The 23142-nt window shown below is 38.9% G+C and overlaps 1 protein-coding gene across 11 annotated transcripts in view; it reads right to left on the bottom strand.

Annotated features, from left to right (window-relative positions):
- The window catches only part of tenm4 (teneurin transmembrane protein 4), a 269283-nt gene that overhangs the window by 180945 nt on the left and 65196 nt on the right, over window positions 1-23142 (bottom strand). For 10 of the 11 annotated variants that reach the window (XM_088079181.1, XM_088079183.1, XM_088079184.1 and 7 more), the window contains exon 1: window positions 15942-16356. The exons of the other annotated variant lie outside the window; for it this stretch is intronic. The gene's annotated coding sequence lies outside the window, so the exon portion shown is untranslated. Of the gene's footprint in view, window positions 1-15941; window positions 16357-23142 lie in introns of those variants that run through there. 11 annotated transcript variants of the gene reach the window in all.

Below are 23142 nucleotides of genomic sequence, written 5' to 3'. Positions count from 1 at the left end.
CAGAGGTCAGAGGAGAATGGCCAAACTGGTTCAAGCTGATAAACAGGCAACAGTAACTCAAATAACCACTCGTTACAACCGAGGTATGCAAGAGAGCATCTCTGAACGCACAACATGTCGAACCTTGAGGCAGATGGTCTAGAGCAGCAGAAGACCACACCGGGTGCCACTCCTGTCAGCTAAGAACAGGAAACTGAGGCTACAATTCGCACAGGCTCACCAAAATTGGACAACAGAAGATTGGAAAAACGTTGCCTGGTCTGATGAGTCTCGATTTCTGCTGCGACATTCAGATGGTAGGGTCAGAATTTGGCATCAACAACATGAAAGCATGGATCCATCCTGCCTTGTATCAACGGTTCAGGCTGGTGGTGGTGGTGTAATGGTGTGGGGGATATTTTCTTGGCACACTTTGGGCCCCTTAGTACCAATTGAGCATCGTTGCAACGCCACAGCCTACCTGAGTATTGTCGCTGACCACGTCCATCCCTTTATGACCACAGTGTACCCATCTTCTGATGGCTACTTCCAGCAGGATAACGCGCCATGTCATAAAGCTCGAATCATCTCAGACTGGTTTCTTGAACATGACAATGAGTTCACTGTACTCAAATGGCCTCCACAGTCACCAGATCTCAATCCAATAGAGCACCTTTGGGATGTGGTGTGCAGCCGACAAATCTGCAGCAACTGCGTGATGCTATCGTGTCAATATGGACCAAACTCTCTGAGGACTGTTTCCAGTACCTTGTTGAATCTATGTCATGAAGGATTAAGGCAGTTCTGAAGGCAAAAGGGGGTCCAACCCGGTACTAGCAAGGTGTACCTAATAAAGTGGCCGGTGAGTGTATATCCAGGGTGTTTTGAATACGAGGCAAGTCTCTCACTTTTTACTGTTTGGCTCTGCTATTGCTGCCTATTGCTCACGCTGCTTACTTATACAACCCAAATCAAAACATGGGAAATAAAGTTTGAAAAGTCACTGTAATGACATTTTTTCCATGGGTTTGATATTTCACATCGCCACACTAACTTCTATTTCCACTGCGCCCTCATAGCAGGGGGTGGCCGTGCTGACGCACAACATAATGGTTCTGCTTGGGCAAAGAGCCAAGCAATGATGGGTTCTTGCCATCAGCCAAACTCTGTGGACATTCCTGAAGAACTGATTGGCACAGCATGTTGAGCTACAACATGTGTGGAAAAATGACTTGGTATATTTAGATATCAGAACTGTGGAAGTTGCAGTTGTTTGGAGTTTTGTTTGACACCTACATTTGAAGTTCTTACTTTCATCCAACAGATAGCAGAAACTCTATTTTCTGAGTCACCCCCTGCTATTTGAGCTATCACGAAGTGTTCTGAATGTGTAAACACTTAAAAGTAAAAGCCTTCTACTCAACAAGCACTAGAAAGCTTTTATTGTGAAGATTTTGTAGGGAATGTTGAGTTAAAGAGAGCATGTCAGTAGGGCTGGGTATCGTTTTAAAAAATTCCGATACCAGTACAGATACTAGTGCCTTTAAAGTGATACTCGTTTTATGGCATCCAAGGATTACGACACCCGGTATACTCTCTGTCATATTTAAACAACCCAGCTGGCCACCAACACCGCAAGACGTTAATATTTTGTTGAATTTAGAATGTGTCATCTGGTGACCACAGAATTTGAAGCTGCTGCTACAGCTGCTGCTGTGTTTGAGCTTTTTGGAAAGTTATGAGAGTCCTCCTGGTTGCACACACACAGTGACAGGGCTAACTGTTAGCATCACACGGCTTTTCATCAACAGGTTAAACGACAGAGTTAAGCTGTTTTGGTGTCTGGTGTGAGCTTATTGTGACCATTTAATGGCATGGTGTTGGATGTTAGCTCCTGCTGCAGCGGTGTTGCTCGACATTGAGCTGACGTTTGCTGGGAGGATAGCAGCTCTGGCTGTGACTGAAAAATCTGCTGATCCGGTGGGGAGACAAAACGGTTTTGGATCAGACTCTCAGCACAAAAAAGGATTGAATGCAGGTATCATTGGCCGGGGTTATTTCGATATTACTTGGTGCAGGGTTGTTTCCGTAGATACCTTAAAGGTATTGATAACAAATGCTGCGTTCAAATGGAACTTGTGAGCTTGTAGTTACAACATGGGAAGTTGAGCACACGGCATGCTTGGCATTCAAGTGGTTAAGTCATGAGAGCACCGCTGCTAGGAAACGGCAACATGGATGCTAGTGTTGGTGTCTAGATGCCACTGAGGCTAAAAATTTAGCAAACTAGCGAGCAAGTCATGTAATGCAGGTAATGCAAAGACATGGTGTCAGAGAAAAAAGATGTAGCCACTGGGAATATCAACATTTTTTTCAGACATATTATAAAATTGCGAAGACCAACTCAATGCAACTCAAATTTTAATATATTATCTTAACTTACTTAAAAATTAGCATCCGTGGCCTGCACCATTTCAGAAAACATGTTACAACTTCTGACCCCGGAGCACCCACAAACTTTCCACTTATGATTTCCACTTTGTTTATACTATGAAGGGGGTGTTCATATCACTGTGTTCATTACCCCAAATGAAGGCACCACAATACCCAGCTCTATGAGTTAGAGATTGTTGACTCTTTGTTTGTTAGAAACATCTATATTTGGATTTTTTACTGTCTTGTTGGTAGAGCAATGCAAATATTACAAGGAATTAATGAAAGATACAACTGCAGAGGTTATAGGAAGAAGTTAAGTTGGGGTAGTTTGGACCATGCTAATCTCCATCACATCACCAAAGTAAGCAGTCTGCTGCCTTTTTGGAAACAATGGCACAGAGCTGTGTCTGCATTGCGATCACAGTTGCTCATTACCTGACACAGTACAGGAGCTCAGCCTGATGAATATCTGCCATTAGAGGATGCTCAAGAATTTTTAGAAAGGGGATAGAGTACACTAGAAAATGGACTTGAGAAAATATATACCAGCCATTCCCTGTGAATACTATGAAAAACATCTACATCCCCACCATGACTTACTTAATAAAGTGTATATGTTTTTGAGGCTGGAACACTATATTACATGTTGCAACAATTGATGCACAACCCTTTGTTGTAGTATAAAGTATAAAGTATAAGGGCCCAGTCTGACAGAGTTACATGGAACATGTTCTATTTGACCTTTACCCTTTACCCTGTACTGTTGCAAAACTTGAATTTCCCCTCTGGGGATCAATAAAGGGTTATCTTATCTTAACATTTGGAATTGTCCTCCTTCTATGTATGTACATTATGTACTGTACTCCTGTATAGCACATTTGGAATTGCTTGCCTAGATAACTTGTCAAGGTACATATTCCCTGAGCTCTTATATATCACAGTTTGACCTGTTGTGTATTAAGCTGTCATCATTCATGGAGGTTTTTTACTATCCACAAAAGGACCACAAACAGCAGATCTCATTGAACTACTTACTGGGCAACCTTGATGATTGCGTATACAAGTTGCATCTTACATTATTAACAGTGGATGTCTTCATGAAAAAATGCCTTACTCCAGAACCCACCTCAGTCATATAAGCACATCAAAGCCACATTAGCAATGCATGAATTTTCAAACATGAATGAATCAAAATAAGGGAGCCTTAAAAAAAATGCTTTTTCATTTAAATATCAGTACAAATGTATACAGGTACACTATCTTACATGTGCTAACTATATTGTAGTTTCATCTGTTTTCTTTGAAGTAAAATGTAGCAACTCAATCTCAGGCCAGAGGGATTAATGAAAAAAAAACAAAAAACTTTTACAACCAAAAAGATTTTTGTCAACTAATTAACACCCTCATCTTGAATCTTAAATACGCTGCTTAACATCAAAGTGGCTCAATTTTACACCTTACCACACAGGAATTATCTCCTCACTGGTGTGAAATTCCATTAATACTAATGCTTGGATACCCAAAGCCAAGAGAAAAAAGCTTTTGCATAGTTGCCATATTAAAGCCATGTCTGTAAATACTGTAAAAACGTTTCAGTCTCAAGTCAGTCTTGCGATAGTCAGGCAACCTGTCCCAGAGTGTACCCCGCCTCTTGTTTAACCAAATGAATCATTTGGTTAGGTAATACTGATGCGTGACTGGAAAGTGAAAAGAAATGTAGAAGAAATGTATAGATAATAATTAAGAGAGCTGGTTTGCCTGTGTCAAATTTGCATTCATGATTTGGTGGAAACAAACACTTTTGTTTAGAGGGATGGTCTCCATCTAAAAGCAGCTCCACATATAACTACAAGGCATAGAGTCCTGTGAGTTAAGTGTTTCCATGCAGAAGCCTAATGAACTGAAAGGACAGTCCACTTGTAAATAAAAAATCTAACTAATTCATACATGGCTTATTATCATAAGCCATGTAGAGTGTTTTTGTTGTTGTTTTTTAATGGATGTGACATGTTATCATTAAGGAAATAATTTTAGGAAGTAATGTATTGAGGAGCCCCAAGTCAGTGTATTTTGTTTTATGTGACAGCAAAATTTCACAGAAAACAAAGGATACAGGTGATGTCTGCACATCCTTACAAAGCCATATCAGCGCTACTGTTGAGGCACACAAAGGTGACAAATGATGAATTACAAACATGCAACCTGATTTTTAGTTACGTTTAATCTAACAGGTTTTCACAACAGTTTATATATTGATCTTGTGTTCTTTTAATATCACAAATCACCATCTGAATATTTATTAAGTAAATGACGACACTAAAAATCTGTAGTAAACATATGCAACTAAATGTAGGCCTATCCTGCAACACAATTTAACAGCAGCGCAACACATGCAGAATCTTCCTGGTAGACTACTTGGGATGACTGATAATGCATATTCCTAAGATAGCTTTCAGTCTTGGATGCAGGCCAGTAACAACGACATTCAAAACCAGCAAAGAACAATCAAATTGAAAAGCTTATCAAGATGAGTGGGCTGCAGCATAAACCAAGTGAAGGCAAGAAATGTGGAACAACCCCTTTATTTCAGGTCTTAATGTTGCATGGAGTACCTTTAAGGCACAGTGCAATGGTACTGACATTCCTGACATTTACATTCTTGTAATGCCAGCATGGAACAATGTCCTAAAAGGCAGGGTGAAAAATATTGCAAATGTCGCAACATTTTCATAAATATCAGTTAATTTGTCTTATCATGACTATTATGACTGGTTTTGAATTTGTTGTTCTCAGGTCTCACAGAAACAATACCTGCATATACTGCAGATAATAACAGCAACAAAGCAAATGCTCTACATCTACCAGCATGCCAAAACACTGTGTTGCTGCTTCATCTTAGCTGCATGCAACAAGTGCATCTTGGCAGAGCAATGTTAGCAGCAGCCAACACCTTCTCTGTCTGTCTTCATTGTTGGTTCCATTAGTCTTCCAAAGCAGGCATGTTTATAAATCAGCCACTGTGAGATTCAAAGACTGACTGCAAAAGGAAAAGTAAAAACCACACTAATGAGATTGCAGATGCTTTTGTGAAAATAGGTCAGACATGAGATACCTTCCCATTTTACTAAAATGTGTCTAAAATAAATAGGCAAACTAATCAGAGTAATCAGGTTATGTACCGTGTTTTTATAATTTGTGAGAAATGCATCCAAAATTGATCAGTCAGTCAGTGTTTTGGCAACTTTTCCACTGAATTATGTGACTGTATTTTGTAACAGTGGTGACTGAAAAAGAAATCAATCAATCGATAAATAAACAAAACATTAATCTCACCTGCGGCATTGTTTGCTGGGTCACAGTTTTGTAAGGGAGAGGTCAGCAGACTCAGCTTCCATTTCTAGTGATTTCATATTTGAAAAATGAGGCCTGTCACTAAATGTCATCTTCCTGCCTCTTCGTCAGCTCATCACTCTTTTCACAACTTGTCACATTGAAGCCCAGTCTGTGACATGAGCAAACTGTTAGCTTCCTTCCAGGCAGGCTAGTGGGCTTATTAATATTTATAGAAAAACAGCTTAAGGCCAGCCCCCTCGAGAGCTATCACTCCACTTTGCTGCCTAACACTTGCAAAATATATTGACAACTTCTTCTCAGCACTCCCCTGCTCCTGAAACCTCCCTCTGCAGGTTTGCGGCACGTTTCAAAAATATGCCAATTTTCTGCAAAAACAAAGACTCTCATTTGATTTAGTAATTTGAACTTCTGTGGAGGCTGAAGTCAATTTTTAAAGAGCTGGGGTTGCTGAATAAAAAAAAATTAAAAAAATTTAAAAAGTGGCACAATCATGACATGGATGTCATCCTGGTGTATGGTTTGATGAGAAGAAAAAAAAAACAGGCCCTGTTGGCAGGACTCTGATTTCTCAGACACAGCCCAGCCAGTCTGAGCAAGTTTTCAGTCAAAAGTTTGGCCCAAGACCATTACAGCCCAGAAAGAGCCTGCTCATGTCACTTGTCTCTTGTCAAACACAAACACTTATAAAGCTGACCCTTGACGTGAAGTGACATGCACATGGGCGTAATCAAAGGGGGATAGTTTCCTTCGTAAGATGCTATCTGATTGCTTGGATTAGTGAGACACACAGAATACAAACCGCAAAATTATTTCATCACTCTTCTGCCCAAATAAACGTTTCCAGAGCTATCCCCATAGCCACATACAAACTATACTATCCCATGATATTGTGGTTACTGTGAGCACCAAGTGTACTTTAGTGATCTAGTGAACTTTTTCCCTTGCTGGCTATGAAAATATATATACAGTGTGTGAGAATATTACTAGTTTTATTTCCAATTAAGCTTGTAAACTTGTAGATGCCCGTCTTATGTCATCTTATGTCAATTCCCTTAATGTCTAAAGGTTAGGGTAGCAGGGTAATTAGGGTAGGGTTATGTCATTCTATTACTTATTAACTGACCCTGCAGTTTTAGAGGCATATAAAATCACTTGCCTGTAATTTGGAAGACAAGGTGGTGATAGATGCTGACAAGAAGCCGATGCCAACCTTATTAAAAAAGCAAACAACTCAGATCTGAAAATGTTTCAATGTCTTAAGAGGGGGCTTAGTCAGTGAGGGGTATGATAAGCTTCAAAATATCCACCTTTCATTAAATGTGGCCCTAATTTGTATCCTTTAAAAACACCTCTGTCATAGCAATTACAGTTCAAACTCACAGCAAAACATTAGCATGACATCTGACAAGAATTTCTGTAAAGTTAAACCTTACAAATAGTCTATACTGAAGAGTTAAATTTGAGTAGCTCTACCCATCAGGCCTGAAATTGCAAGCAAAGCACCATTTTCATTATGACTACTCTGAAAGGCCTCAAAGCCAAGAACCAAAGAGATCCATAGTCATTAATGTATTATGACTGAATTAAAATTGCATGTTGCATGACCTGAAATTACAGCATATTACAAAGATTTAAATAACCAAGATATAAAACATGACGATTAAAACATACATATGTGTCTAATCTTAATCAAAGCCAAGCGTCAGACTCAAGGGCTAAAAAGTGAAGCCAATGCGTAAGTGCCAAAACTGCACTTAAAAATGTGGCCAAAATTGCCACTTGAGGCTGGCTCCAAAACAGAATAATCCCCCATAGAAAAATGTACAACTTTAGAAATAAACATGTTTGCTGTCTAGAGCAAAGAACGGTATAGGTCTCTGTAGCTTATTTCAGCATTAATGACAACTGTACAATGGGTTATTTTAAAAAAAAAAAATTATAACTCATCTAATCATATTTTGTTAAGGCTCAAAGTTATGCATATTTAAGGATGGGGCCACTTGATTGACAGTCTGTCTGCAAGATGTCACCACAGCCTAAAGCCACTTTTACACTGCCTATTCAGGGTGGGAATATCATACCGTTATGCAGCCTTTCCACTCTATATATTATGTGTGATCGCAAAATGAGGCACCTTTAATCAGCCATGGTAGGTAATAACAGCAACAAAACAGGTCTATATAAATATGACAGCAGGACGGACGAGACCATGGTCAGGACGGGTGTGATGTTTTCACAGTGCATTATGTGTGCAACCCACTATGGGAGATTTAAATGCAGCTGTTACCAATTAACGACTACCTTAAAAAAAGAACAGTGGCCGTAATTGTCCAAAAATTGAGAAAATAATGAGATTCGGGAGTCTTACCCTCCAAGCAGAAGATGAGATCAGCCAACATATAACAGAGAAGGTAAATGATTGTTACTGACATGTTAAACTATTGTTATTGTATGGAAAATGCTGCAGACACTAATGACACTAATGTATGTCCCACTCAAGATGGAGATTGTTGTGTTTAAAGTCAAACCCGTCACAGCTCTTTCGGTTGGGCGAAGCTGGATGTTATTTAAAATCATACACAGGACAGGAAGGATAACACTGTCGTTTGGTTCCGTGTAAAAATGCATAGGAGCCATGAAGGAGGGACTTTGTAGCAGCACAATAACTGAATGATCTCTGTGTAAAAAGGGCTCATGAGTCAGATCCATCCCTTGCTCCTTCACAGCTCCATCCTCTCATCCAAATATGGTGACATCTAGATTCAAAAAAACAAGATGGCAACAGCCAAAATGCTGAACTCAGGGTTTTAAAACAGCACATCACAAACCAATGGGTGACATAGATGAAATAGTCAATAAAAGTACTTATTTTATGGATATACTTAATAAATTAGAAAAGCAACATTGACCAGATATCAAGTATGCCTAATAGAAATCATGAGTGCAATAACTCATTGTAAAATGTGTGCATATCGTTATTCGTTTCTCTTTGAAGATACAACCATCACCAGACCATTATACCAGCAAACATCATATAGAACTACACCCATGATGATGCAAAAGATAAATAAATAAATCACAGCTGATAAAATCTTATCTTCATGTGACGTGCTAACAGTTGGAATGGTAGTACTGAAAACAGAGACATTATGGCAGTTCATTAACCCACCATTCACTGCTGTGATAGGAAAAATTACCACATTCACAACTCAGTATCAGTAGAAGGCAGTAGATATATTTTTTTATGAGCTGCCACCATTCACCTATAAAGCCTTATACTGTTTTAGAAATAAGGTTGATTTACCATACATTCATTAAAAAAATCAAATTCTTGCAGTGCTGTGGCCATGTAATCATTCAAAACATTATACAGCCATAATGACCACAGCCTTACTGTATATGTTGCTTTTCCCACTGTAAATCACAAGGGTTTAATTACCTGCAAATTAACTGCCGTTTCACTATCTTGCATAAGATTATCCAGGTCATGATGAAATGCCACTGGGGAGGCTGTTCTGATGGGAGGATTCGTAGATGCAGAAAATATAAGACGCCACTTTGTTAGTCTGATAGCCGCAAGGAACGTGATGCCTGTCAGCTAAACTGCCCTCATAATGTGACCTTCAAAAACTGTGAGGACATCTAATTATTCCTGTCACTTTTTTTTTTTAAGTTGAACATGAGTTGTACGTCTGTCATCAGATTACTTGCTTCTTTCTCTGCTGTCCAGAGCTGCGGCAGGCCACAGTATACACAACAACGCGAGTGGGGCAATTTGCTGCAGTGCATTTAACTCTAGTGGTGTAAAACACATTGACCCGACAGTTGGGCAGAGTGAGTCTGTGAGCAGTAGTTGGGAGCAGTTTGAAATGGTCAGCCTCAATTTCTCTCCATCAGTGGAGAGTTTTTTAGTGCATGATGGGCAATCAAACATAAAGGTTTGTGAGGCCAGCAATGCCAAATCTGCTCGATTAGAGCAAATTGTTTGATGACGCTTCCTATGATATTTAATTTCTGAGGCATCTTTTGGACTTTCTCTGACACAAGTCTCCATTTTATATGCACATTTGTCAACCATTTCACTCACATATTTCAGTAAAATCTGCCAGACCAACATTTTTTTCATTAGTCACACTTCTGCAATTATGATCTAGCTACCCTCATCAACATTTGATTTATGTCTCTGCAGTGCATGTAAACTACTACTTCTACTACTTCGGAGAATATGGGGATATGCTAAAAGAACATTGTTGGCACTACTAAGTGCACCTGGTCCTGTAAAATGGCCTCACGTTATTTGGCTGTTAACAACCATGCAAGGCAACCATCATCTCCAATGACCCTCCAGAGACGGCTGCCCATCCCATTACTGGTCGAGAACCATGTTTAAAAGTGGAAATGAGATGCTATCAGTCAACCAGACCATTATACTTTCTACATCCAAACCTCCTCGGATGTATGAAAAAAATGCAGAAAAAAATAAACAGACCATAGCTTTGTTTTGGCAGTTCAAATGTAAAGGTCTTATTGTACTGTGTTTGTATTATGCAGCCCTGTTTAAAGTTGTTTATTTTTGTTTCTTTAGCTTCTTAATTATCATTATGAAGATATGCCTGATCACACTGGTTTTTGGTTTTTATTTATATTTTGCTGTTAGTGAAATGCTGTTTGTGTTATCATTTTATCAAGATGTTTTTTTTTTAATCAAATTACTCAAATTCTCTTATTTATGAATGTTTTTTTTTTGATAATTCTTAAGTTTTTATTTGATAATTCTGTTTTATTTAATCTCTTCGCAAAGCACTTTGGTCAACATTTTTAAATGTGCTCTATAAATAAAACTGACTTGAAAGTACAAGCTTTGTGAACATCAAAAGATGGAGTTGTTTTTTGAGACTGTGAAGAAGGGACTGATTTAATTCTGGAGTAATTCTAAGGCTGAAGAGCAACTACCTTGTTAAATGCATCTTCAGCTTCTTCAGTTTTCATTGCCACAACTGCCCCTCTAAGCACTCACATCTAAAATTCAGGGCCATGTGTTCCCGTAAATCTGTTTCCTTTGGTAGTCCATTAGTTATCTGGAGTTTGCCAGTGGAGTTTCCCCCCCAGATTTTAAAAACATGCTAAAGTCTTGTCTTGTTTGCCTAAGATTTCATACATCTGACAGACTGTCCTTTGGCCATTATTCTAACACATCCTGTTGTCATAATTCTGAGCATTTCCAGATTAAGTGTTGTTTCATGAATTGGTAGTCTTTATAGCCTTGTTTTCACCAAGTAGTCAGTTCAGTCCAGTACAGTTTAGTACAGTTTAGTAAAACTGTTTATTTTTGTGTTTCCATTGTAAAAGGTTATGGATGGGACCAATAGAACTGTTTCATTATGTCCTGCTTTTTCGTCAGCCCTCTGTTGCTGTACCTAGCACACTGATCCAATACTAAAAGGTGGAACTAGAAACACTGCAGTCTGCTGATTGGTCAAGAGTGAATCATCACTCTAGCTCTACAAGGACTCAATGCACAAACCTGCAATTTCAAAATATCCCACTGATTGTACCAGGGACTCTAAAAATCTAGCATGTGGGTTTTTTGTCTTGATAGCGTTAGCATGCAAACCCGTTCTGTAAATGATCAGCGAGGTGCAGACATTCCTCTGTATGGCCCGTGAAGAGGTAGCACTGACACGCTTATTAGCATCACTAACAACGCTGCCTACATTTAAGAGTAATGTCTGTAGTGAAAACGCTTAACCGATCTATGGTTTAGGTAAATGTCTGTATGGGTTACATACCACCCTCTAAAGGTACTATGCCGAAAGTATTCTGTGAAAATGCAGTTTATGTGTCACCTACAGAAGCTGGCAATAGACCTACAAGGAACCAGAGGCAAGAGATAGACAGCTGTAGTCAATATTAAAGTTACATTTCTTAAGCAACCTCAGTTTGTTTTTCATCGTCCTTCAGATATGAAATCAAGTGTTTGAGGAAAAAAACATCTCTTTGTCCCTTGGACAAAATAAATCGCAAGTCTGGAGAGAAATTTCACTTCAAAACAGAATGCAAAATTCCCTTTTCTTTGTAACATACACAAAGGACTGGTAACATTATTCATGTAAAAGATGCATGATTAATGCACAAAGTGAGACTTCCAGCAATGGCTACCACTGTAGATGTGCTCTTTCTTCAGCTATCCCCCAGTCTACTCTGAGGATATTTCTGCTCTATGAAATATTCTGAAATTATATCAGAAGCAGAGCAGATTTTAAGTAAAAACGCAAGCAGGATAATGTTCTACTATGGCACTAAGCAGACAATAATATATCAAAGCAGTGTATGTAAGGATAATGAGTACGACACCTGCAGATTGTCATTAGCTTCTGCGGCAATGAGATTCATCTTAAAAAATTGCTACATGCGTACTTTGAAATGTCGGACACAAAGGGGAGTCTGTTGCTGTGTGCCCGGGAGGAGAAATACTACACTGTGTCTGGGGGCTCAAGTGCATAATTTCAACCTCAACCTCGCTCCTCAAGTACTTTGTTTGAGTGATTCTGACTTTCAGAGCACCAAACAGGTGTAAGATTGCAGTTCTTTGAAAAATGGATCTGATAGTTTTACAGGAAAAAGTGAACACTGCAATTCTCCAGAATAACAGAGATTGTGAAGGCATCTAACACAGCCACCCAAATCGCATCATGTCTAACACTATTATTAAGGTGGCTTATTTCTCATCAAAATGCAAAAAAATGAATTCTGAGGCTTGTATCGGGTTTCAGCTCACCTAGATATGAGATCAAAGATTTCTTTGTTCCCTTCATATTTTTGAGTTTTGATTTGATTTTTTTAAACAATGGTTTGGATTACAATGGGCAGAGGTCGGTGCAGCAATATTATAGCAACAATGCAATGCAATCATGCAATGTTAAGTTCTATTTATATTTCTATTTTGGAGCTAACAACTTCAAGGTGAAAATGTCTGTGCATTGTCTATCTCTTTAAATTTCTTCACAGAAGGAACCCATAAAGCTTTCTGAAAGAGCTAAAACACACAGAACAAACATACTGCATCAAACAAATTCTATTTTAAAACACAGGTCGGGTCGGCAATAGGCACAAAAATAACTCATCTGCTCATTGAATTAGAATGAAGCAGCATAAAGCACAAAATACAGATTTGTTTTAGTTTTTGTGGACATAAATTCGAGATTTCTGTATGTATAGGGGCTATCAGAGACAACTGCGCTGAGAGAGAAAATGGTGACCATCCATGAAGAAAAACTGCTTCACAACAATCAGTTGGTCACTTGGTAACACCACATGCTTTTGATTTCTGCAGTGTCCTCAACTTATCACACAAAGTCTAGAGCTGTGCTGTCAACATTTGAAAAAATAGGGGGTTGTGTGTGTGTGTGTGTGTGTGTGTGTGTGTGTGTGTGTGTGTGTGTGTGTGTGTGTGTGTGTGTGTGAGAAAGTGTGTGTGGGAGAGGGAGAGAGAGAGAGAGAGAGAGAGGAGGGGGGTATGCAGCCCAGCTTTCATGTCCAATAAAGTGTTGTAATTGTGACAGCTACCCATTAGTTCTATGTGTGATAAATCACAAGATGACAGACTGCAGCTTCAACTAAACATAATGCTCCAGGCTAGAAAATTCACCTCTCCTTTTGTTGCACTCAATGCTGCAAAGTTAACAAAAAAACAAAATAACGCAGGTATGAAAGGCTCACTGACTGTAAAAAATAAAAGGAAAAACCTATTTATAATTTACATGTAAATATAAAATATAGTGGTTTTTACTTTATTGGCAGAGATAATATTATTTTTGAAGTTTTCTATGATAGAAACAGGTAACTGATTATAGCGCTGATTATATTTTATGTTCAGTTAACCTGAAATCATTTCTATTGCCATGTTCTGAGCCACACAAGATCATGGAGAACATAGTCTTTTCCATCCACAATGTCTTTTTCCCTCAAAAGCGACCATTCCCTCCCTAGATGACCGTACAGTTCTCGCAACAATTATTGCTTAAAATACACAATATCCCCCTGGAAAACTCCAGAGGGACAGAGGCATTTCATTGTCTCATCTCTGTCATCGTTCTGCCCTCATACGCTGCAAACGTTAGTTCAAACACAACAATCATTTATGGAATATAACAAGGTCCAGCTGCAACTTACATGTCATCTTTTTTTCCAGCAATTTGTCCTTTGGAGAATAGCTGTGCATTTGGTTCACAATGAAACAACAACAAAGGCGAAAAGACAAGCAACAGATTTTTCATTTGTGATCACAAAGGGAAGGTTGTTTCCCCCCTTATCATGCAGAGAACTAGTGCTGTGGCTGCTTCTCAGAGCTCATCAGCACGACAAAGACAACTGGGAGAATGCAGCCTTGTTCTACAAAGGTTAACCTCGGCGGGACCTAACAACTTCAGACTTTTCATTTGATGACTCCACCAAACACTTGCCATGGAGGACGGAGGGCCCCTGTATTCCCTTGGATTTAACCTCTAATATCTGAGGTCATGCAACCTACTACGGCCAATGGCAGCACTCGTTAGCTCTGTTATATGAAAAAAAAAAAAAAATTCCCACAGAGAGATTAGATTTTTAATGGTTCTGATGTGTGTTAAGTCTGCCCAATAACACAGAAAGAAACTTTATATATATATATATATATATATATATATATATATATATATATATATTTCAGTTTAAAATAAATTGCAATTTTTGATGCCAACCCCTTAAATCTTTTCTTTTGTTGTGCTTCAACATTGTAAATCCTTTTCAGTTACACATAAATTTACCTTGCTTTAATATTTTACACAATTCACACAGATACTTTTGTTTATTACTTAGAAATTCTCCATTAATATATGACAACAGAAATCGATATATTAGTGGGATGTAGCGTGAGACCAAAATCTACTGCCAGCATGAGTACTACTCCATCGCTTCACTCAGAGGTGTGTGTGCGTGTTAGTCTTACAACTTGCCCAATCAGAGTGCAGAGCTGGTCTAAGCTGTGTGCAGGGCCTCAACAATGACTCCCAGGGGTCCTACTCATGCTTTAACTCCTCCAGTCTCAACTGTTTGTGAACTGGAGAACACTAGACATGGAATCTATTTCACCTAACTTAATTGGTTTGATCGTGACCTCACGTGATGGTGCAGTATTTAAGGCTTTAAATTTAGGACAAAATTGTAAAAAAAAAAATAATAATAATAACAATAATCCTTAATTTGTGGTCAATTTAAAATTTAATATGACTTAAACAATGGGACTGTTGCTGACTATTAGCCCATCTGTATTTATGAGCTGTTCATGGATTTTATTATTTATTATTGTGCTGTAGCAATAAACTATTATCTATGCCGTTTTCCTAAAGCCTTTCCAAGCATTTCTCCATTTAAAACCAATAGTCACACAATTTACTGGGTTAATGTTACTACACTATAATATAGAGGATGCTACAAAGTTGAATATGGACTCACCTGTATTTAAAAAGGAGGGGGGCTACAGTCCAAATCCCAACCATAACAAATCTACATTTCCTCTCTGCGCCTTTAAATACAACCAGCATCTATAATAATGTAATCCGCAGCCTATTCAGACATGAAGACAAGGTCTGTGCACATATTTAGTCTTCATACAACAGAGCACTTTAATCTATAGCTCTTGATTCGAAGAGGAAGTCTATCCGTCTTCATCCGTTATTTATGTACCTATCTCGCATCATTTAGGACGCGCTGCAGCCATGCCTATTCCTGAACCTGCTTTGAACGCCAACTGTGGACTTTTTGATCCCTTCCTAGCTATCAAATTCACACAGAGCGATATGAAGGTGGTCTACAAACCCTCCAGGCGGCTAAAAAAAAACGAGGAGCAGGTAGCCTGCCGTGCTGCACCGCTCACGAAGCACCGTGTATCTCGCCCTGTCCGAGGAATAACGTGCGGGTAAATGGGCAGCTTTGTCAAAAAAAAAAAACAAAAAAAAAACAACAGCATAAGCAAACGGTTCAAACGCAAGAAAACACATACAAATCTGTCTGTAGTGAAACTGATATCGGCTCCCTGCATTAGTTCTCCGCCTATGCTCCGCTACTGCATGATGCTTGTGTGCCGCTGTTTTTTCTGCAACACTGGCAAAAAATATCACTAAAATTAACCTTACCATTCTGAAGACACATCCAATGTAGCAGGCCTGTCCCGTTGACAATTCACCAATATAGTCTGAGATGTCCCCAAAAAGCCCTTACGCTTCTACTTCGTCGCCTTCTTCTTCTTCCCTCCCTTTCGTTTTGATAGTACCCAGAGCAGGCGAGTGTATTTCCACTGTGCACGACACGGTACGGCAGAAAAAAATCCTCCTCCTCCTCCTTCTGCTGCTCCAAGGTGCTGCTGCTGCTGCTGCTGCTTACAGAGCTCTCACAGAGGTACACATGGATGAGAGGCAGCCCACCAAGGTGCCCATTAGCATGCACACACCTAATTGAACCGCCGTGAAAATCCTTCGGGAGAAATGTGTGAAATAGTCCCCGGACACACAGTGGGAGATAAGGTGACACGCCAGCCGATATACTGGTGAATGACAAACTGCGTGGTCCCTCACGATTTACAATTACGAGTTTGGAGCAGGGATGAGTGTGCGACTGTGCGTGGTCGCCCCCTTCGGTACTGAGCCATAGTCTCTCCAAATATCTGCCTGCTTCTGTTTTTCCTGTCCGTTTTTTATCCTTAAAAAAATACCAAGGCTATACAATAATCCCATAGGGATTAATATAAAACAATGCGCAAAGTGTGGGCCTCGACATTATTGACCTTATACATCATATTTTGGATTTTATTCCTCCATATATGAAAAGCATTTCCATCTCAGGTAATATACAAATAGAAATTTTGGAAGTAAAAAATATTTAAGTAGGGGAGTTACAAACTTACATAAGAGTATTAGGGCCACATGTGAAATATTTAGTTATATTTAGTGAGTTCTAAGTTTAAAGGTCCAGGGTGTAGGATTAAGGGCCATCTATTGACAGAAATAAATTATAATATTCATAAATATGTTTTCAGTAGTTTATAATAGAAAATAAGAATAGTTGGGTTTCTGTTACCTTTAATGAACTATATATGGCTGTGTAGGGAGCGGGTTTTCTTCATCGATGTATTAAGAAAGCCTGGATATAGCATGGAGACGGGGCCCACGTTCATTCCCATGAGAGTTGCTCTGTGGCGCATGAAGCAAAAAAGGCTCTTTTTCCGCAGTATGAAAGTACCCAGATCTTCCGCATAATGGGGCCCATAGACAATGCACACTAGAGACTTCCAGCAGACCAAGCACAGCGGAGTGTGCTTGAGAGGGTAACTTCCACCGCCGGAGCGGTTCACTGCCGGTTTATCATACTATTAGCTTGAATGGCGGTCAAATAATTCAATCTTGTGTCTCTTTTAGACTTTGCAAACATTATCAAACTGAATGGATTATTTCTTGATAGTGAAATGAGTCATTTCGCAGAGGTTTTGATGCTCACTAAAGTTTATCTACTGATTTATAGATGTATCTTTCCCAAGGTAAGTCAACAGGAAAAGGTCTTTCTGGGCAGCATAGCATCACATGGCGGACCTGGACAGTGTCATTTCAGTTTGGCCACTATGACAAATTTGCTTGAAAGTCTGGCATTCTTCCTGGGGGTTTAGTTTTCTTCCAACAAGTTTGCCATGTTGTTCTACCATAGCCAAGTACAGACAAATCAAACACAGGCTCTAGGCCATGTCCGGTTTTTGCAAGGGCTATCGTAGTTCACCTGAACACTGGGTGCTCAGGAAAAGTTTCAGTTCTGCAACCTCACTGCTAGGTGGCACTAAATCCTGCACACTGGACCTTTTAAATCAGAATTATGAGAATTAAGTAGGATTTCTGGGTTTTATGGGTATCACAAGTGCTAAAATATGTTAACTGATATGGTGTTTGTGCTCGGGTATGACCTAGGTGCTTGAAGGTCTCCTCCTTCAGAATTTTAACCAAGACCCATTTTTGGTATTCTGAGAATTAAGTCAGAATTCTGACTCTAGAACAATAAATTAGGGTTAGGAATCACCAGAGGCACCACAATATGATATTATCATAATCTTCCAGTCATGATACAATATAATAGCATTTTAAAACATTTTGTGATATTGAGTAGTGGAGTAATGTAGATTACAAATTCTGACCTTTTCTCAACTGTTAATTATGTGCCAAAAACACCTATTTTATTTAACAAGAAACAGTAATTAAGATTTTTCACTTTAATTTCAGCCAAACTTATCAAGTGAACTAAAACTGATATAGTGGGCTACAAAACAGTTGTTTGTATTTGTAATATTGTCAAGTTATTTAATAAAAAAAATCAATACTTGGCATCTGTAATGCTATACCATATACATTATTCCCCCATCCTTCTAGAATTACTATTCTGACTTTATTCTCAATATTCTGACTTTAAAATCAGAACTCAGATAAATTTTTCACATGGCCCTCATCCTCTTCTGTACAAACATGATTGTTTGAAGGAAGTCTAAAGTCTGACTAAGTCAAAATTAAGACCTAGTATTGCATAAATATAACCATTTTTACTATGTTATAACCAATTACATAATCAGTCAATTAAGAATTAGTGCTGCATGTAATGGTGTCCCATTAAGTCACAATATGTAAAGGGTGCCATATTTGAACCCAACCCATGTGAAATTACCATTATCTGTTTTATGGACGTTTTTGACTGCTTTAACTAACTATGGATTATTTCCTAAAAGAGCACAATAAACAAGCTTTTCAACAAAAATTATATATGAATGATCATTTTTAGACACTAAGTCATGATTAAAAGAAACAACGACATGCTAAGTCCTAGTTTTGATGTGCTTAGTCAGAACTATGATACTAAAATAAAGGCAAACAAAATTTCTTTTTAGTTTTTTTGTTTTAGAAAGATAGAATTACTGAGATTCCAATTAGGATGTTTTTTTAGCATTCCCAAATGCTCACCAGTTTATTAATTTATCTGGCAAGGATAAGCTGTTATAATTTTTGTTTAAATCAGGCTTTCTTTTCATCAGTAATTACATGTTAGGGGTAAATGTATATTCAGCCATAAGTGTTTGACTTGGTTGTGTATTCTTAACAAAGAGAAGAAGTAACAGCAACATCTGCTTGATATTTACTGTGATGTTTAAGCCATCTTCTAGTTAAACTGTAAGGTTTTTAGTCAAATAGTCTACATGGACATGTTTTAAAGCACCATTATACTATTAAATATTTCAGCATGTAACAAACCTCAACCTCAACCTCTGCTCAAACCTCTGACACCAGAGTTTGGTAGGGTAGCGAGGAAAATGACCATCTGTCTTGTTCCATCTGACAACACTTTTGTCTGGCCACGTTCTGATCCTAAATCCATTGCCATATACTTATCTGAAATTCCTAGTTTCTTCTCGTGGGTTAAAAAGACTGGTCAAGAGTTCCTGGCCCTGGAAGTGTGTTTGGTCACCCAGAGAACAAGAGAGGGGCCATGTGTGGCCTTTAATTCACTGCATTGTCTGCCAAAAGCTAATCTTGGCCAGGCTCAGAGTCTTACTGCTCACAGCCTGTGAATGGATGAATGAAAAGTTAAATATGCTTTCAAATGTAAAACTGAAGACTAGCCCGGTATTGTGGTCATGTCATTGTGGGGATGTGAGATTTGCCGTTGACCCAGGCAACAGCAGAGAGGGGGCCAGTTTCAGTTTGTGAAGCTGCATTCAGACTCATGTTGCAGGTGGTAGGCTGTAATTCACTGGTTATGCACCACTTTTCATGTGGGCCCAATGTGCAAAAAAATAAGTGATGCAGGTAACATCTTGTAGCCCACAATGGTAGTCGTGGGCTACAAGATGTTGGTAGATGTTGGTATGGTTGGTATGGTAGATTTTAAAGCCACGTTCTACAATGTGACTTGCATGATACACCAATTAAGCTGTTTTGTCATCCAGACACCAACAAATTCCAATTGGGCAGTAGTGTGATCTTAACCACCAAATTTTTAAGGAACTTTGCTATTTAAGCTAATTCACAAACTATCTCTAGAACACTTGTAAGAGCCAACTAGGTTGCTTAACAAACTAGACATTAAATGTTATTAATTATGTGTACATCAGGTGTCACTGTGCTGGTATCTGGGATTCAGCAATATAGGTTAGAAGGTCACTTCCGTCAAGTGTTTGACCCCAAAGAAGAAATAGTTTTTGACTGCCCTAGCACAGAGGATTTGCTTGTCATGCTAAGTGTTGTGTGTTGGGTTTTTTATGTTAATGAAGAAATTGACTTAATTCACAGTTATGCATGATGGTGTTAATACATGGGATGATTGTTCTGTAACTAAAGCCTGCAGATCCCTCTTTGAACACAACAAACATCACAACAAACCAAAGCAAGAACATCAGCCAGATCAGGCTGGGTTAAATATCTCAGTAGTTGCAAGTTACAGATTTGGTTCCTACAAGGCCTATCATTAAATATCTCTAATCCTTATTTTCACAATAACAATGCATCAGCAGCAATCTGCAACTTTAAATGAATATGGGCCAGGGTGTCAGGGTGGGGATGGGGGCAATAACCTCTTCCCTTCCTCTCTTCCCACTATTCCCAGCGCCCTTGCTTGGACCCAACCTATCTTTGAACTCAGCCTTCATGTGATCTCAACTACATGCCTATACATTTTTATGAGCAGAAGGCTTAAAGTGAGAGGTCAATGACCCCTCTCTACTTCATAACCCCCTAGAACTTGATTTTGAGGTCAATAACACACCTGTAAAGTTTCTTGACCAATGCTTGCTGGTTTTGACCAAAAAGAAACCTCCAAGGCTGAAAAATTAAGCCAATGTAGAAGTGCCAAAAACGGCAGTTGATCGACTGGCCACTTGTAGCTGGTACCAAAATAGAGTAAACCCCCGTGGACCCCCGTGTTAAAAATGACCAACTTAACAGCAAAAATAAACATGTTTGCATCCTCGTACAAAAAACACTTATGGTCTCTTTAGCCAAATTCAACATTCATGACAACTGCTTGAGTAACAGGCTGGCTGTGCTCAAAATGTAAGTAAAATTTTGATAAAACACAATTGCAAGATGACTACATTTCCACAGAGTGATATTTTGTGACTTCTCTTACAATGTTACGCAACTTTCCTCTCACAATAACATTCCAATAACCATGGCAATTGATGTTCAAAACATTGCCAGGTTTATTTCTATTGCAGCCATTTAGTAGAGCCAATGTAATATCGCCATAATTTCTTTGTCTCATATAAGAGTTAAGAAGATCTCGGTCCCTTCCTCCATCCATACATACTGAGTCATGTTTTGTAGTATGTCATGTGATGTCTTTGTTGTACATTTCCTCTTCTTCTTTGGGTTTGGTGGTGGTTGGCATCCACAAAGTCACACGACCGCCACCTGGTGTTACACATCATATGAGCTATAAAAGCAAAAAAAGTGCTTCCACTGCAGTTTTGCGAAATATGCCTTTTTCAAGTCACCTAAAATACCACCTCATGCTAGCATAATTTCTTTTTTTGCGATAAAGAAGTTTTCTTAAATTTACATGTTTCCATTAGGCATATTTTGTATTCGCAATTTCATTTTGTGTAATTTGAGGGTTAATGGCAGCGTGCCTTGTGAGTCAGATCCACCTCTTGCTCCTTCACAGCTCCAACCTCTCGCCCAAATAAAGTCACTTCTGGTTCTAAAAAAACAAGATGGTGAAGGCCGAAATGCTAAACTAAAGGTTTCAAAACGGCAGTCCATAAACCAATGAGTGATGTCACAGTAGCTACATCCATTATTCATACAGTTTCATGTTATGACGCTATCACTGTGACAAAACCTGTCCACAGAAAAACACATAAATACACGGTAAAACACTCAAGACCACCTCTTTAGTTCTCGCTACAATAGGTGTAGCTGTTACTACATTTTGCAAGGATGACAAACATACAGACTCATAAGGTGAAAACAATGCCAGATGATGATAATGACATGATATGTAAACATTTTGACACTGTGAAAGGGGCCGCTCATAGTAGCGAAACCTAGAGAAATTATCACCTGAATCTGCAACCCTCCTTGTCTTTAGAGATCTTTAACTGCTTTTAACTTCATTAATAAGCTGTCCAGCCCACAACATTGCTGTTTTGGTTCACTGTCACAGCTCTCAATCTCAAGCTCGTCATTCTGACTGCAGCAGGCAGCTGTTTTCAGAGGAAGAGATTGAAAAACCCACTGTACTCTACCTGCTCAGCAGCATAAACAGAAGACAGACAGAGTTAGAGAATAGCTGGTGAACAAACACAGGGTAGCATTTAGCAGCTAAAGAGCCAGATATTTCTCTCAGGAGTTGACCAAAAACAGAGCTAAAAGGGAGTGAATCTTGGACAGTTTGCCACATAAGCAGAAAGGAGAATCCAAATGAATGATAATGTTGCTTATATCTGCTGGGTGTGTAAATAAGCAACCGTTTGCTGGATGTTTGCCGTATAGACTTAAAAGGTGATGATATTCCAGTGTTGTGTTCACAACTTGTTCCTGCTGCCCCCAAAAAGCCAAAAATTCTGTCACTGAGGGTTTAAAGTAAAATAAAATGCAACATTAATGATCTGAAACTGGGACACTGCAGCAGCAAAGCAATAAGAAAAAGCTCAGAAAATAGAATATAAATAAGAATATAGAATTAAAACATCTTTTGAACACACATAGATAACAGTAACAACTTTACCAGACATAAAGCAACACTGCATTTCAGAAGTATAACATATCCACAGTAGAAACTAGCTAGCACTTAGAGTGCAAGCCCCTGCCAACACTGTACATTATTCCTGTCACTTAATTTTTAATTGATTTCTTGACCATCCCCTTAGGATCTTGAATTAAGTCTGTAACTCCATTAGTTTCAATAGTTCAGTAGTTATGGCCACAAAATATACTGTCCATTGGAAGTCCTACATCTGAATCTGACAATGTGCTGGCAGTCACAACTACAGAGGCAAAAATACCTGAGGAAGTAGGCAGACTAAGATGAATGAAATATTTATACAATATACTAAGGATGCCCTGCAACAGTCTGGTGACCTGTCCAGGATGTATCCCGCCTCTCGCCCAATGACGGCTGGAATAGGCTCCAGCCTCACTGCAACCCTTAAAGGGACAAGCGGTTACAGACAATAAATGAATGAATGAATGGATATACTGAGGATATGAAATTGATGCTCTGTGGAATAAGCTTCAAAACTAAACAAATGGGGGGGGGGACAAGGAGCTAGACATCAACAAATATATTCATATCACAGCTGTACAGCTGCTC

Source organism: Plectropomus leopardus, chromosome 6 (assembly GCF_026936395.1).
Source record: "Plectropomus leopardus strain MGB_pleo_1.0 chromosome 6, ASM2693639v1, whole genome shotgun sequence".
Lineage (NCBI taxonomy): Eukaryota > Metazoa > Chordata > Actinopteri > Perciformes > Serranidae > Plectropomus > Plectropomus leopardus.
This window is presented reverse-complemented; position numbering and strand designations above follow the sequence as displayed.